The 13067-nt window shown below is 40.6% G+C and overlaps 1 protein-coding gene and 1 pseudogene across 1 annotated transcript in view; both read left to right on the forward strand.

The window, feature by feature from the left end:
• The window catches only part of WDR33 (WD repeat domain 33), a 79070-nt gene that overhangs the window by 26954 nt on the left and 39049 nt on the right, over positions 1 to 13067 (forward strand). The window lies entirely within an intron of this gene.
• On the forward strand, positions 8838 to 8951 carry LOC136646468 (5S ribosomal RNA; annotated as a pseudogene).

Below are 13067 nucleotides of genomic sequence, written 5' to 3' on the forward strand. Positions count from 1 at the left end.
ACACCTTAGCTCTTCTTAGTTCAGTTTTCTGCAGGCTGTATGACACATAAGGCATTTAATTTCACCATATGTTCTAGCATTTACCTCTTACAGTCCCTTAATGCTTTCATATGTTTTATACAGAAATACAGCTGTGAATAACTGCCTAAATCTTCTGAACCTATCAGTATATAATGTCCATTTTTTATTTACGGAACCTCTTAGAAGCCATGAAACCACAATGCTGATTCATACTGGTATCTTATATATCCCCAATTGTAGAATTTCACCAAGTACAACTTGCATGAGATTTTAGAGCATCTGGTTCAAAACTACTTTGTGGATCTGCTCTGCTGACGAATTGCAATTTTGGAACTAAAATAGTAGATCCTTGAAGTCTTAACTTCAATTTTTAACTTAAAATTTCACAAGTACATTAGTTGCTAGCAGTGGCAGCTTTTGAGTGAATGTCTTGTTTCCGTTTGATCTTTAGCAGTGTTTCTCAAACTGGGTAAGGACCCACTTGGTGGGTCACAGCCTGATTTCTGGTGGGTCCCATAGAGCCTCCAATGAAAACAAGGGTGGTTGAAAGAGCAGGTAACTAATTTTCTCAAGACCTGAGGCTATTCAGAATTCAGATAGTTACTAACTGCCCTGCAAAGAGCTGATCTCCCACAGTTTGCAAGCTTGTGGAACTATAAGAAGATAAATATTTGAGTGTCTTTTTTTTCTGGAGCGTTTTTTTCCAAGTCAAAGTCAGGTAGTACAGGCAGGTGAAGGCTGTTTCACATAACTAATCTCCTCAAACCTTGAAAGCTGTTCATTAGGGCTGACTCATTATGAGAAATTGATCAAGTTTTTTGCAAATAAATACAATATTTCTTTCTAGATGACATCTTTTTAAAAGTCTTGTAAAGCTAGGTGCATCCTGATAGAGCATCATTTTAAAAAGTGGATCCCAGTACTAAAAAGTTTGACAACACTGATCTATAGGAATTGATCAGGATGTTATGAATTGGGCATAAAATTGAAGATGGGAGGAGCAATTCATAACATTGAATGGGACCAGATAGATATTCCCTTGATTGTATTAAGGATAATCTCCTTTTATGAATTAAAACTTCATGTTAAGTGTTCCCTGTTCTTGTTTGTATTTGATATAGGTTTTAGGTTTTGTGTGTGTGTTTTACAATTACTTCCGTTCCTCCACTATCTCTCTGAACTTTACGTGCAAACCTTTTACCCAGTCAGAAGAAATTTGCACTGGAAAGAGATATTTCCAGTATTAATTTTTTGAAAATAACTCCCAGAAATTGTTTCTATACCAGCTTTGAAGAAGTATCACTATTATAAAAGCAGCTTGGAAAAAACAATTAACTTGATAACATGAATGATGGTGCTGATAGAGCGTTGGACCTTTGTAATGATATATCTTGGGGTTTTATACATCCAACCTTGCCAAGAAATAAAGACCATATAGAAATCTACAGCTGCCTTGGTTGCTGCCAGAAGACTTAAAGTGACAAATTTGCTTTATTTTTTTCCTGTCCAGCATCATTATGGGCTGTTTCTTTAAATACATTGCTGTTGACTTAAGGCAGTTGTTTTCAGACCATGCCAAGGAGACTTTGTGGTTTCTCAGAAGCTTTTTCAATGAGATAGTAATAGCAGACACTACACTTGCCTCCTATTTTTCCCTGTAGGGAAGTGTTTGGTTTTTGTAGCCCATAGTTCACACAAGTACACACAAGGCAATGCCAGGGCTTACTAAGAATGCTGTTGACCTGAAAATGTGCTCTAGTTCCTAGAACACATCGAGTTTGTGTTAGAACACATCGAGTTTCCAGTCGCGTTTGACCGGAAGTAGCTTCTAGAGAATTCGGCAGGCCATTCTGAGGCAAGCAGAGGCCTATAGAGTAGATTGCCAACCTGGTGCGAGGCCTCTGGAGGCTCTAGGTGAGTAATTAGGCAAGCTTTGGTGGTGGATTCCAGCATTCGTGGAATTCCTTATTCATGGCGGGGGGTGGTCTGGAGCCAAATCCCCACAGCTAAGGAGGGCTCACTGAATAGTGGTTCATTGGCAGACAAGTCAGCACAGGAGGTTTCCGTGAAATTAGAAAGTTGAATATCACTGTGCTGAGACATATTTGAGATACATTTTGCTTATGATTAATCTGGTGGACCCAAATGTTTCCTGCATGGTCTACATTTTGGAGAATTCTAAATTACACAAGTTCTATTGGGTTATGAAATGAGATTCTTATCAACTATGCTTATATATGAGTTCATCTAGAGAGCTTGAAAAAGTGACTTACATACTGCTTCTAATAAAGCAGACTTGTTCTGCCTCTTGCAGATGTGAACTTCCAAGTTTCTGACATGGCACTACACTTTCTGTTTTGTTCTCAATAAGGTATGAAATGTTCAGTGAAATTGTTAAGGGTGGTGAATATCTTATAAAATCTAGGTTATCTTCTTTTGGTATACAGGGTACATTCTGTGCCACTAGCTCTGCAGACAAAATTGCCTGAATTAGGTATGTCAAGGGCTGGCTGTTTGAATTTGGAGCAAAAACATTTCAGCTCTGTCCTTTTTATGAGACAATTTAGGGAGGTATTGTCTTCCAATACAGTCAGTGAGATGAGGCACTTAGTTAATTAGATCAAAGCAGATGAATGACTCAGCCTGAAAATAGAATTGTTACTGGTTGAAAACAGAATGGTCCTCTGAGATGCGGACTGTCAGACTTAAGTCTGAGGTTTTCTGGTGCCTGTTTGAGAATTCATCCCACTGATTCCTTCGCCAGCGGTCACTTTCTATCCATCCTTTTGGGTAAATGAATGCCACTCATTTCAGGCATTCCTCTATGCCTGTTCTCATATAGTGTCTAAACTAGGCACGATAAGAAACTTGAATTGTAGCCATGGTTGGCCACCTATGTTTATAATTTGAGAGAGCAAACTCTATTTAGGGTGCAGTCCTAACCCCTTACGTCAATACTTTCCAGCACTGACATAAGGGCAATGCAGTTCTGAGGTAACGGAACAAACATTTCCTTATTTTGAAGAGGCCTCTGTGAGTGACACCCAACTGCAGGATGCAGCACAGGTCCTATAGGCACTGCTATGCCAGTGCTGAAAAGCACTGACAAGGGGTTAGGACTGCACCCTTAGTTTATTTCCTCTTTCTGAGGTCTTTGACACCATTGATCAAGTGTTAGTGATGTGATTATAGGAATTGTATGGTGCTTGCAAGGCTGCGTCAAAGATCATTCTTGACTGTGTTTGAGAGATTCCAGAAAGTAGCAATGAACTGCCAGGATGGAGTGTCAAATTTATTTCCTACAGAGAACCAAATAGTACTCAGAAAGCACTCACTTTTTGACACCTGCTAAGGGCCTGAAGTAATGTCATTAAGGGGGGAGTGATTTCCTTCCTCTAATTTCCAAACATCTCTCTCAAGATCTCTCCACTCCCTCTCTGTCTGCCCCCCTGCCTTTCTCTTCCCTCTCTTTTATGCCTCCTAGCCCTTCTTCTTTTGGTATGATATGGTGGCCACCATCTTTGGTCTCTCAAGATCTTGAGAGATTCCTCAAGATCTTGGATTCCGAAATCTCATGAAACATTGGAGCTTCCTTGGAGGTCTCCAAACTTTGGCCATGCAGAGCTCTGTAGCTGCATCATGAAGAGCTTCTGTGGACTGACTGTGACCCAAAGGCCTTATGTTTGACACCCCTGGTCGAGGTCCTTGTGAGTAGGGTTTGCCCTCTCTGCTTCCATTCATTCAAGTGCTACAGCTTTGGTTGTTTTCTGGTGGCATCTTTCCTGCCTAGAATTCCCAAGTTTCAAAAGGAAGTATCTTGGAAGACTTACAATATCAGTTACTTGGTGAAAGCTATTACCTCTTTTTTCTAAGTCTGGACCTGGCAGTTATTCATAACTTGACCTTACAACCCAATATAAGTAGGAATTGTTGAGATTGCAACACTAGCTTTGATGAGTTGGGAGTGCTTGCAGAACATAGTAGATTTGGTAGATAAGTAGATAAGTAGACCCTTATGCAGATCTGGGTCCCACCAACACATCTATCTTAGCACTTCAGAGTCTGCACTTTAGTCTTCCTGGAACACTTCAACATACTGCCTTATAACTAGTGCAACAAAATGTCAAGTCTTCATATCATATTTTTTAATGCCATATATGTGGCTGTTATGATCTGCTGGGGATGCCTTTTGATAGTGTACTTTGGACTATATGTGTGTGTTGGGTGAGTCCATAGAAAATTCAAAACAGTGGTAAAAGTGATTTAAAAAGACACATGAGGTCCAGATAAGAATATAGTTCATTCATCTTCCTCTGAGGGCACAATCCTAACCACGTCTACTCAGAAGCAAGTCCTATTTTGTTCAATGGGGCTTACTCTCAGGAAAGTGGTTAGGATTGCAGTCCCAGGGAGATACATTTTCACTTTTACATATTATCCTAGAAGTACAAAGATCAGATATGTGGTACCTCTCTAGCAGATACAGAAGTTGAAATGTAAGTTTACCTTTCATGTGTTCTTGGATTGAACCAGTGAGTTGAGGCATACATTATTGGTAGCTTGGTTCCTAGCTTTGGGTTTCCAGATAGTCTGAGCTGTTGGATACAGTGCAAAACAATTTTATTTAAGCAGACATTAAATGGATAAAGATGCAAGATTCACTGAGAATTTTGATTGTTTTTTCACATGCACATGTTGAGGTTTTAGGTTTTTTTTCTCCTCAACATAAGGAATAACTTCAGTTAAAAATCTAAAGAATTATTTAGATTTTAAAACTGCAGAGACCTCGTATTTATGAGTACGTTTCTTTCACTTTTATTATTAAGTCTCCTCCAGATGCTAAAACCATCCACACAGTCAATGTACCCTTGTGCCAAGGTGCCTTTTGAGTTTTGGTCACTATACTTACTCATTTAAAAAAATATATATACCTTTAAAGTCTCAATAAGTGAAAGAATGGTGATCTCTAAACAATTTCTTTTACTAGTACTGATGTATCCATATTGTTGGATGACTCCTTGAGTCAACACAACTACAGTGTCTTATATGGCTGGTATAAAAGTATGAGCTGGAGATGAGCTTCTGCAGCTAGCACATTTTGGTCAGTAGATTTACTTCCAGATGTTAAAATATAATCCTGAGCTTCCAAAACCTTCCAAAAATTTGATTGAGTACATAAAACAAAATGGTTAAATTATTAAGATAAGCGTGTGGCATTTTTTGTGGCTCTTTATGGAGATCAGAGACAGACCAAAAGTTCTATATGCAATTGTTTTATCGTTGGATATTTCCAAAATTTTAACTAGCAATACAATGTGTGGAACAAGATGGTGTTTCTTCCAAGCTTATATTGCATGTTTACATGAAGGTCATGTAATGGGTGGGTAGAGCTTTTCGGCCCTATTAATGAAAAACATACAGTAATAGAATCCATCAGAAAAAGTATTGTCATAACTCTGTTTTGTTAGACACCCTGTTATCAGCATCTATATCCTGATTTTTATGTCATCTGTCCCCCCTGGCCACCACAGTGGAGGTTGGTTGTTCAGAGGGTTTTTATATTGCTTTCAAATAAAAATTTGCAGAGCAGTTTGCAAACCAAACAATAAGCCAATAACAAGCAGAACAGCAATTAAAATTGGTTAATAGTAGTTTAAATAGCCTAGGGCCACAATTCTAACCAATTTTCCAGCACTGACATAAGGGCAATGCAACTCTGAGGTAAGGGAACAAATATTGCCTTACCTTGAGGAGGCCTCCATGACTGTCCCCCAACTGCAGGATGCAGCACATGCCCCACTGGCATAGCTATGCCAGTGCTGGAAAGTTGGTTCAGATTGTGCCCTAGGAGAATTAAAAGCCTTTGACTGGCACCAAAAACATAGCAGTACAGTTCCATGCACCTGTATATAAATGGGAATTATATAAATGGGGTGTTGGACAGGGAAGGTCCATTTTTAGTATATTTGCTGTGGTCGTTGAGATCTGAGTAAGACACTCAACTGTCTGCTGTTAGTGTGCAGGCTCTCAGTCATTGACTCAGCCAGAGTGATGTCTTGGAATGTTCACATAAGCATTCAGACTGCTCAGTGAGACCAAAGGACTAAGGAGCAGAAAGAGCTGTATGTTTATGCCTTGTTGGAAAATGGTTGTAGAAAGATGAACAGGCTGAATGAGTATAATGCTTCTCTTGGGAATGCTGTTGTGTTACCTGACTTGCCATACGAATGATATATTTGACAAAGCAATCCTGGATAAACTTAAATCTGTGGAGGCAGTCTCTGTCGTATGCTAGGTCGAGACCGTCTAGGGCTTTATAGGTCATCACCAGTGCCTTGAATTGAGCTCAGAAGACAACATGGCACTAATGCAGGCACTGAAGCACTGATGTAATATTTTTGTCAGAAGGCAGATGGCAATGCTTTGGATCAACTGAAGCATCCAAACCAGGGGTGCCAAACGTAAGACCGCGGGCCAAATACAGCCTGCAGAAGCTCTGTATCCAGCCCACATAATAATTGGGCTCTTGCAGTACCATCCTTTCAGCAGCACCATTTCTGCCAAGGCTCTGGTAGGGAGAGATAGAAGGAGGCCTCAGAAGATAAGAAACACTATGGTGGACAGCACAGACCAAGAAGAGTGAGAGCAGGAGATGCTGCCAAGATGCTGAAAAAGCCCAGTTGTCACACAGGTCACTTTGCGCCAACTCTGCTTCTTCTGAGGCTTCATTTTGCAGAGCAGCTGCTGAGCTGTGAAGTGATGGCAGAAATGGCACTGCTGATGTGGTGGCTTGCGTGACAATTTGATTCTCCCATCCTTGAAAATACAATCAAGATTTGCTTGTTTTCTCTTTTGTCATTTGCAGCTAATGAGAACCTACATGAGGACAAAGTGCTTATTTTTGACCATCATCTGCTTAATGACATCCCTTTCAGCTTAATGATATCACTTTGGGTCTTCTGCAGGCACCATGAATGCTATTCAGCCCACTGTTTGAAATGAATTTGACACCCTTGCTCTAAAATGTCATTAAGGGCAACTCACTTAAAATGCATTATAGTCTAAACCAGTGGTTCCCAAACTGGTGGGTTGTGAACCACCAGCCTGAGAAGCACTGTCCCTTTCCCTTGAAGGGACAGAGAAGGGGGAAAGGATCACACTGCTACTGGCGCCAGAAGGTTTTTTTAACTTACTGTGGGCCCTGCAGGTCCTTAAGGGGGTTCGAGGAGGCTGCAGAACCCTCTGCAAGGCTCCCATGCCTCCGAACGGCTGAAAATATGGAAAAATAGTCACTTCCCGTTTTTATTGCTTTCGCTTGAGGCAGGTTGGCATCTATGGGTCAATAAAATTCCAGCTATGACCCATATGAGGCTCTGCAACCCCTGGGAGGTCACAAGCCTCAGGTTGAAGAACGCTGGCTTAGCATATGGCATAAAACAGTGGTTTTCAACCTTTTTTGTGCTGCAACCCCAAACAGATAATGAGCTCCTCCTGGGAACCAGTTCGCTTACTCCTTGTCCCCATTGCTGCCCACTCCCCACCCCTGTTGTGCCCTCCTAGCACTGTTCATTGTAACCAAATATTCTTAGAGCAGAAAAAATAAAGTGAAGCCTGACATTAGTGAAAGCTATTTTAGCACATTTGCTTAGAGCCTGAGAAGGACTGGAACACAATCTCCTGTGTTCAAGGGGTATACCAGCTGCCTCCCCCTTTACCTGATGGTACTCTTGTCCAATGGTCTTCAACCTTTTTCACTCTTGTAAGTTGCTCTGACCCCACAATTGAAGTTTCAGGACCCCATAGGGGTCCCAAACCTTGACCCAAGGTTGAAATACACTGGCCTAAAACATGCCTCAGAATTTTCTGCAATGTGCTGGAGTTCCACAGGAATTTCTTGGTTGTTGAGGTTTTAATGTGGAACAGGTTTTTGAAAGTAGCAAGTATGAAAACCACTAATATTAACATAGCATTGAAACTCTGTGTCAAGGAAAGCTAAACTGCCCCAGAATTATATCAGAAACCTGTTAACAAATACATGTTGTAATGCAGACTTTACATACTTGCTGGGCTCTGCTTTAAAAATCTTTTTGTCTGGGTAAGAGCTTAAAGAACCTAAAGGGCTTGCAGGTGTGTGTGTGTGTGTGTGTGTGTGTGTGAACCCCCCACTCCCCCGCCCCCCACAAACCCATTGGGTCCTTTAATAACTTACCCCTGCTAAAAACATCCTTGAAGGAGAAGGCTGCCTCCCGGCAACCTAGGTCTTTAAGGAAAAAAAAGCTTGCTGGAGTGTAACAGGAAATGGTTAAAGTCCCCTTCCTGTTAACCTCTGGCTACTTGTTTAGACAACAGCAGGCTGCCAGGAGGCAGCCTAAAGGTCTCTGTGAGCTGCTAAGCTCGTAGTGACTTAGTTTAAGCCAAAATTTTGCCCCTTCCCCCCATGAGTTTGAATTGCACGGGGGAGTGGGGAAAGGGACATGCGACTGATGTATCCATGTGGGGGGGATCCAGAACAGAACCCACACGGATACCAGGGCATGCTTGTACAGGATCTAGAATCTGTGCGCTCTGAAACTTAGGCACCATCAGCATGAATTTTTAAATGTATCTTATTAATCACTAGTTACAAATTAGCTATAAAATGTTGACATTCACAATCTTCACTCCCAGTTACCAAATTTTGTTCCATAAATAATGTTCTCTGTGAAAAGGCAGAAAACTACACACTTTTTGAGTGGGCTTCATATTTTCATGCACTCACCAGATAAAACCTGCTATGTTCAGTCATCCTTGGTTGTTGATAACATATTTTATTGCACTCCAACTGTTACCCTGCACATGCCCAATCTCGTCTGATCTTGGAAGCTAAGCAGGGTCAGGCCTGGTTAGTACTTGGATGGGAGACCACCTGGGAATACCGGGTGCTATGGGCTTATACCATAGTCTTTTGAGACTGAAGGTTGCCAACCAACCATTACTGTGCCATGTTTGGAGCTTTCCATATTGTTGCATTCCAGAACAAAAAATTGACACCCTTTTTCATAGTCTCCTGTAGCCAATTTATAGATTTACCGATATCCTTTGAAGGGTTATCTGTTGAGAATTCTGGCTCAACAGTAACTAGAATGCATAGACCCATCTGTAAGAAATTAGCTTACAATCGCTGATAATAAAGACTCTTGTTCTAACAATGCTAGATTTCTCCCTTGAGATTTTATCCTGCTGTTTTCCTACTTACACTGCCAGGTATCAGTAGCCTCTAGAACAGGAGCGTCAAACATATGGCCCATGGAGGTTCTTTATCTGACCCACACAATAGTTGAGCTCTCCCAGCACCACAACCAGCTTTTCTCAGCTGCTGTCGGAGAGTGACCCCTCTGTGATGCTGCTGAAGTGATGCTGCTGAAAGCATGGCCTGTGTGAGAATTGGGCTCTCCCATAACTTGAAAATATTATCAAGATTTGCATATTTTGTCTGCAACCAATGAGTTCCTAGATGAGAACAAAGTGCTTATTTATGGTCATCACCTGCTTAATGACAATCTTCGGCTTAATGACGTCGCTTCCAGCCCTCAGCAGCATGAATGCTACTCAGCCCACTGGATGAAATGAGTTTGTTACCCCTGCTCTAGAAGGACCCTGAGACTGCTCTGCCAGGGTTGGAACCAATATATGTTAAGCCTATTTATCAACGGATTTTGTATCTGCAGATCTGGCTCAGCTTGGGTCCCCCAGACCCATGTTGAGCCACACTTTGCCCAAATTGAACCCTCTGAAAGGGACTGGAGCTGTACTCTAGTCACCTCTGGAAGGCTTTCTGAAGTCCTCAGAGGCTTGGGGGAGATGCGCGTTGCCTCTGTGGGCTTCAGAATGCACTCGCACAGCTCCAGTTGCCTTCAGAATGTTTAAAGGGGTCAAAACAGCGGGAAGTGAGGGTGGGGGTCCAAGAACGGATCCTTTGCACATACTGAGGTCCCACCTGTAATTTATTTCAAGTCCCAGGCCACTGGAAATTATTGCTCTTCTATAATATTGTTTCAGCAGGGCTTTGAAACGTATTACTTCTTAGAGGAACTATACATCTCAGGTGTCTAGATCTGAGTCTATTCCAATATCTAAAATGTGTACCATGGAAAAGTTCACCTTAGCAGTTGTGAAGCATTTGAGACATTTTCATCCACAGTAGAAAAGCCAGAGCATCTTATAAGATCTCTATTACATTGACATGTTTCTAGTAACATCACAGCATGGTTCTTTTACATTGTTTGACTGTAAGCCAGTGGTTCCCAAACTGTGGGTCGGGACCCACTGGTGGGTCACGACCTGATTTTTGGTGGGTCACATAAAGGTGAGGGAAAGAGCAAATAACTAATTGCCTCAAGTCCTGAAATTATTCAAAAATCAAATATTGTAGCTGCTAATTACCCTGCAAAGAGATTGGCTCCTGCAGTTTCCAAGATAGCTGCTATATGCCCTGCATCTGTCTGAGCTTCTGCAGTTTGCAAGCATATGTAAATATAACGAGATAAATGTGTTATGGTCTTTTTTCTGATTAGTATGACTTATAAATAAATATTTCTTTCTAGGTTTCCTTTTCAGACTGGAAAATATAGGTGACTCCCAATAGAGTGCTGTTTTAAAAAGTGGTTCTGGTATTAAAAAGTTTGGGAACCACTGCTGTAAGCCATAGAATTATATTTCCAATAAATCCACTGTATCTGCCATACAATTGTTTGTGACATCACAGTAGTCTTGCACCTCTCAGTTTACTCTCAGGACAAATGCTATTGATTTTCATTTATCACAATGAGTGAGTCTAGAATAAATACACTTTATTTAGTAGTTATGTAAAAATTATTTATTGGACTGTTTGCCACTTGTGGTCCTTGATGCCCCTTAGATTTGTGGTGACAAAATTCCACCATATGCTTCCTAATTTCAAACAAGGTGTTTACCATGAAATATACTATCATTAGTAGATAAAACGTTACTGACTTTGGAACTCAGTGTCAGTGTTGGCCGAGCTTAGGACTGGGCACTAAATGAGTAGAGGTTTGATTTTAGAATTATTTGAAAAGATCCCCTTTCTGGCCCAGGCCATGTTTGACTTGTGCAGGTTCTGAACCTGTATTTAGGCAAACCACAAGTTCCTGAATCATAAGTATTGGGGAGGTTTTAATACTTGAATCTTAGCAGCATGTCTGATTAACGATTCTTTAAAAAGAATGCATATAGGAGGTGACTTGTTCTTGGACACAAATGAAGCTGCTAAAATTCAAGGCTTGGATCCGAAGACTTGCTTGGGCAGACCCAATGGAACCTTTGACGCCTTCATTTTGAGTGGCAGATTCCCAGTGCATAACACAAACCACTTTTCAAATGATATACAGGTTGAGACTTATTATTTGTTCCAAGCACTCACATGGATGGCAAAAAATGTACTCTAGCAAATCAATTTAAAAAACAAAGTTTCTTTGCTCCAGTGATTTAAAAACAGCCTTGCTGACCTTTGTGATGTAAGATAAGAACATAAGATAAGAGTCATTAAGAAGACAATCCATCAGCGTTTCACCCAGCCCCTCCCTTCACCAATGCAAAATGATCACCTTTCTTTCACATACTCAGGGGGAAGGGAGGGATCACCTGGAGAGAGGAGGATTGGTGGATTGTCAGCCAGCTGTCCTCGCTCTCTCATTAAGGAGGCTATTGTTAAAGGACGGTTCAGTTTTTTAGACTGATTTTAAAGGGGTGCATTTTCCCCTTCTCCAGGGATCAGCACATTCCTTCTCATTTGCAGGGGGTCATTCATGTTGAGTCAAAACTGTGTATTAAAAAATCCGTGTATAAATAGGCTGGACCTTTAGATGCTTTTTTATACAGGAGAATCCAAATATGAGGTGAAATTCAACAGCACAAAGTATGAGGTTGCATACCTGGAGAATAAAATATATTCATCATTAATACATGACTCATAGTACTTAATACATTAACTCATCATTAATACATGACCTCTTCCTTCAAGTTTGTTGCACCTGTCAAAGCAACAGCACTCATTTGTGTGTGCTTTATTCTTTGGGTTTTTGCCTTAAATGTATAGGAGTAACAGACAGTGTTCTGAGGGTGGGTGACAGGAATTAAGTGCAAGGTGAGTAACTTTGCTTTGTTGTCCAGAACAGAGGAAGAGATTTTGTTTACTTAATGCAGGGTATTGTATGGCTTGCACTGTGGTCCTTAAACCTTGAAGGAGCTGTAATCAAGGAATCACATACCAGTGTAAGATGGATAGAAGCCTACGTCAAATGACATGTGAAATAGCATTCTACATCCATTCTCAAGCATAGTTTGAACCATGTGTTTACTTCAGATTTAAACTGGTTTATATATCTCAGCCCCTTCTCCAATCCTTGGGAATTTTTGCTCATTCTTAGCAACATGATAGACAAACACAGAAACCTTCAATCTTAGTTAGAGTTTATCCTCTTAGGTTTTCTCCACAGTTAATCACTACAGCTTCCACCAATTCTTCCAAGAAATTATAAAAGTCACAGAACATCTTTTTATGGTAAGCATTTTAACCAGTACATTTAGAGATCTTCCCAACTGGCTTTATAGGTTGGTTAAATGGTACATATATTGTTTACTTACTGAAACACAGTGTGTGTCTTTTCTTGTTTTGGAAAATCCTTTGTATTGTGTGCTTTTTCTTCAGAAAGAACGAATGAAAGTTGCACAATGCTGTATTTTAAGCATAGTTACATGTAGGCTGCCTTATGTGCCACTCAGAACCCCTTAGAAAAGATTATTTTTTCTCCCCAATTGGCTTACAAAGTCATTACATAGTGTGTGTAGCTACTTAATAGAAAACATTCAGATAAGAAGTCTCTTTTTAAAATGGTAATTGTAGTGTAGTGGCTATGTCCCTTGACTTTTCATCAGGGATATTCACTGGAATGTCTGTGATTTGCTGCACTTGTACATGAAGGTATGTTTGTTTTCATAGGCATAGAATGCATTCTAATTACAAATGCATTTGTTTACACCTCTGTATT

This window comes from Tiliqua scincoides, chromosome 3, assembly GCF_035046505.1.
Source record: "Tiliqua scincoides isolate rTilSci1 chromosome 3, rTilSci1.hap2, whole genome shotgun sequence".
Lineage (NCBI taxonomy): Eukaryota > Metazoa > Chordata > Lepidosauria > Squamata > Scincidae > Tiliqua > Tiliqua scincoides.